Source organism: Tupaia chinensis, unplaced genomic scaffold, assembly GCF_000334495.1.
Source record: "Tupaia chinensis unplaced genomic scaffold, TupChi_1.0 Scaffold000037_3, whole genome shotgun sequence".
Taxonomy (NCBI): Eukaryota; Metazoa; Chordata; class Mammalia; order Scandentia; family Tupaiidae; genus Tupaia; species Tupaia belangeri.
The window spans coordinates 2,053,995-2,059,086 of record NW_006159486.1 but is presented as its reverse complement, the minus strand read 5'-3'; positions in this window follow the sequence as shown (position 1 = coordinate 2,059,086).

Here is a 5,092-nt window from a genome sequence, read left to right as displayed (position 1 = left end):
ACTTCATCTCTAACAGTTCTGTTTGAGTCTTTTGTAAAGTGTGTAATTCCTCTCTTAGATCTTGCAAGAATTTCCTCATCTCCCGGAACTCATCAACTTCTTTCTCCTATCTTTTTAGCAGATCATTGTCTCTCTCCTCTTCCATCTCTGTTAGCTTTGATATTATGAATGCTCTAAATTCCTTATCAGACATTTCCATGATTTTCACTGAACTGTTTGTGGAAGAAGAGTTACTCTTTTCCCTTCTAGGAGAGGTATTTCCTTGTTTTCCCATATTTCTTGTTATCTGGTGGTGATTTCTTGTCACCTGATGGATGGTGTGTTTCTTTCAAATTCTTGAAATTCAGTCTGAATGTTCAGGAGCAAGCAGACAGAGGTGATCTAGAAACTCTTTGCCGTTCTGTTGTGATCGCTGGTGCAGTAGATTCAGTAGATATTGAGGAATATTTTAACCCTATTAGTATTTGGATGTTTAGGTACAATGACCTTAGATCCTTCTAAAAACACATTAAATGGATATTGGAGAGTGGAGAGACAAGAAAAAAAGAAATGAAAAAGAGAGAGAAACAACAACAAAAAGAGGGAAAAAAGTAAAAAATAAAATGAAAAACATTGTAATTACTGTTTTCCTTTTTAAAAAAAATCACAAAAAAGAAAAGCAGGGACAGACAGATACAGAGACATGGAAATAGGGATAGAAGGGTAGGGGACTCCCTACTGCTAGCTTGTTTGCTGGAGGCTCGATTACCAGTAGAATATCTTTATTTCTCTTGTGCTTGCAATACCAAGTTCACAGGAGCCATTGAGAACCTCCTTCTGAAGGCCTGGCTTCTTCTGCTGCTACCTTGTTTGCTGGAGGCTCAATTTTGAGTAGAATATCTTCATTTCTCTTGTTCCCTGCAATACCTAGTACACAGGAGCCATGTGGAACCTCTTTCTGAAAGCCTAGCTTCTTCTGCCTGGGTGGAGGACCAGAGTGATAATTAACAAGATAAAAGGTGGAGCTGGGAGCAAGAGAAAAACTTTGCCTTTAAAAAAATGTAAAAAGTAAAAAATACAAAAAAAGGGGAAGACAAGCAGGGACAGACAGATACAGTGACACAGAAACAGGGATAGAAGGCTGGGTGCTCCCTACTGCTCGCTTGTTTGCTGGAGGCTCGATTATCAATAGAATATTTCTCTTGTGCTCTGCAATACCTAGTTCACAGGAACCATGTGGAATCTCCTGAAGACCAGCTGGGTGCTCCCTACTGCTCGCTTGTTTGCTGGAGGCTCGATTATCAATAGAATATTTCTCTTGTGCTCTGCAATACCTAGTTCACAGGAACCATGTGGAATCTCCTGAAGACCAGGCTTCTTCTGCCACTAGCTTGTTTGCTGGAGGCTCAATTATCAGTAGAATATCTTCATTTCTCTTGTGCCCTGCAATACCTAGGTTACAGGAGCCATGTGGAACCTCCTCATTGTGGTTTTCCTCTGCATCTCACTTACAATGAGGGATATTGAGCATTTTTTGATATGCGTTTTGGCTATTCGTATGTCTTCCTTAGAGAGTGATTTTTTTTTTCAACTCATTCTCTCATCTTTTAATATGATTAATCTTCTTTTTTCAGGACAGCTGTTTGAGTTTCTTGTTTATTCTGGTTCTCAGTCCCTTATCTGACTCATAGTTTACAACAACATTTTCCTATTCTGAGGGCTCTCGGTTCACATTAAACACTGTGTCTTTTGCCATATAGGAACTTCTTAATCTGATGTAATTCCACTTGTCTATTTTGGGGATTATTGACTGTGCTTTGTGGGTCTTATTTAAGAAGTCTGCCTACCCCAATGTCTCCCAGCATTGCTTTCAAACAGCAGCTTTTTAGGTTGAGGTCTTAGATTTACATCTTTGATCACTTGGAGTTGTATGTTTTTTTTTTTTTCAATGGTGAGAGTTCAGAGTTCAGATTCATCTTTCTGTAGGTGGATATCCAGTTTTTCCAGCACTGTTTGCTAAAAAGGTTTTCCTTTCCCACTGTATTTCCCGTTTTGTCAAAAATCAGTTGCCTGGGGAATCAGCAGTTAGCGTAATGGCTATGTTGCTGGACTCCCACATAGTCAACCGTGGTTCGCGTCCCAGACCCAGTGGCTTAAAACTCAAGCCAGGCGCATGTGCGTGCATGCCCAAGATCCCAAGAGGAGAATAGAGGAGAGGGGATTGCAGCGTGACCATCCCCCCGGGATGTGATTTCTCGCTTTCTGTCTCTATGTCTCTCTCTGTCTGTCTGGCGAGCACACATGCCCTATAGCGAAAACCTCTCAAAAACCTCTTACACAGGAGTAGTAGGGGTGAGGAGGAAATAAAAGATTTACTCTATGAAACAAAGTATTCAAGGCACAGGAACAATGATCATAAAACATGATGTCTGTTCTGTTTGAACAGGTGAAGCCAAACACAGTTCTCAGAATGAAGGAGTCTATTTGTCTGGTGCATTTTCTTCTTAAGTCTTGATTACCGGACTGGGTCTTTTGAAGAGGGAGCTTGCAGGAAGCTTGATAACTTCAGTCCCAGGTCAGCTTGATAACTTCAGTCCTGGGCCAGGGTGGCAGCATTGCTGGTTACAAAGGCCTAGATAGAAATTTTGTCTTGTTAAGTAAAGACATAGTTAATATATACTAAAGTGAAATATCTATATTGCTTTGGGGGTAATTTACAGCTATAGGGGTGAGCCTATTGCCTACATGGGAAAGGAATGTGGTCTTGCAAGCAGCTTAATGGCTGACCTAAAGTTTATTGTGTACTTGGGACCCTCTACATGCTGTTCTATACAAATGGCTGTGGCTTGGGGAACAGCGATCTTCCCTTGTCCTGAGATCAAAGGTGGCTCATGGTCTTTGTTTGGGGTATCAGTGCCTCACGGATGAGTCCCTAAGACTCCCCCAGCTACCGAGGTCATTTTACCAATTTAGTAGCTTTCCATTAACTCAAACCTTTTCTAGTGTTATCTATGGGGCTGGGGGGCCAGCCTCTTTACCAGCTTGTGTTGTCTGCATGGCCCCGTCAGTTGGCCATTTTCTTAGTGTTTGAACTCTCATTTTTGTGTGTTTATATTTAATTTTCCTGGTGTAGCACTCCCTTGAGAACTTCTTGGAGATCTGGTCTGGTGTTGGCAAATTCTTTCAGGCTTTGTATATCTGAGAATGTACTTGAATTTCTTCCCATATGAAGGATAGTCTTGCCAAGTGCAGTATTATTGGTTACAATTTCTTTTCCTTTAACACTTTGAATATATTTTCCCATTCTTTTCTTGCTCCCATTGTTTCCAATGAGAGGTCTGCTGTTAGCCTGATCTGATATCCTTTGTAGGTAACTTGATATTTCTCTCTTGGCAATCTTGGTATCTTGTCTTTGTCTATGGTTTTGGTCAGTCTGGCTATAATGTGTCTTGGAGAAGATCTTCTTGGGTTGATTCTATTTGGGGTCTTTTGTGTTTCTTGGTCTATATCTTTGAATACCTCTCTAGGTTTGGAATGTTTTCTTTCAAGATTTCATGGAATAGATTATCAATGCACTTATGAGTCTCTTTGCCTTCTGGCATACCAATTATCAGGATGTTTGATGGTATCTGTTATTTCTTGTATAGTATCCTCATGTTTTGGGGCAATTTTCTCAGTGTTCATGGCAGATTTTTCTAGGCCAGTGATTCTATCTTCTATATCTGATATTGGATTTTGTGTATGGTCTAGTTTCCTTTTAATACTTTTAAGGGAAGTTCATTTATTTTCTGTATAGTTTGTTTATTTTCTATTTTATTTATTTCTTCTCAGATTTTTATTATTTCTTTTCTCTTGGACCTCTTTGGATACTTTTGCTGTTGCTTTTCCAATTCTTTGAGGCATGATGTTAAGTGATCCAATTGCTTTCTTTCCACCTTATTCTTATCTATACAAATTGCTATGAACTTCCTTCTTATGACTGTTTAGTAGTGTCCCAAAGATTATGGAAACTCATGTCCTCATTTTCATTGGCTTCTTTCAGTAATCATTTCTTCGGTAGTTGTGAAGTCATTTAGAAGTAAGCTATTTAGTTTCCACGTATTTGTGTATTTTTGAGGATTTCTCTTTAAATTAAAATCAAGTTTAATTCCATCATGTTCAGATAAGCTATGCCACTGAATCTGTACAGGTTTGCTTTGTGTCCTATCATGTAGTCAATCTTCAAAAAGGTTCTGTGTGGGGCTGAGAAATAAATGTATCTCATGGTTTTTGCATGAAAAGTTGTATAGATGTCTGTTAAATTCATTTGACTCATGGTATCATTTAGATCCATTATCTCTTATTTTTTGTCCAGATGATATTCCCAGAGTAGATAGTGGTGTGTTACAGTCTCCAAAAATTAGTGTGTTGCAGACTATCTCTCCTTTTAGACATAATAGTCTTTCCTTCATGTATTTCAGTGCTCCTGGGTTAGATCCATAGATTTTTATAAGTGTAATATCTTCTTGATGGATTAAACCTTTCACTACAATGTAGTGCCCTTATTTGTCTCTTTGAACAGTTTTTGTTTTAAAGCCCCCTTAAAGCCTCTTTGGGAATTGTGGAGGGCATTGCATATGGAAGCCATCTTGAGCTATCCACCATCTTGAGCTATCCACCCTCTTGGAAACCATTAGGTTTCACTTCCTCACTGAGCAAACCATTTCTCAGAAATCATGTGACCAACTGTTCTCCCATGGGGCAGTTGGGTTTGTAGGCAATGGGAGAGATTCACCCACATCAATGATTGGCTCATACTGTTCTATCTCATTTGCATTTCAGGCAACCAATCAATGCCCACCAGCCTGTATATAACTCGACATTCTTCCTCAATAAAGACTGAAAGACTTGATCAGCACCTTCTGTTGGCTCCACTCTGTGTGTCTGTGTGTGTTTGTCCCATCTCTCACTCCCTCCCCCAGGAAACTGTTCAACTGTCCTGTGGGATGGGACACATGGTGCCTGAACAGGGACCTGGGTATGAGGGATCTAGTGAAGAGCACCGAAATAAAGAGAAAGGCCACTGTGGAAAACAGAAGAAGATGGCAGAGACTCATCCAGAAGGGTATGACAG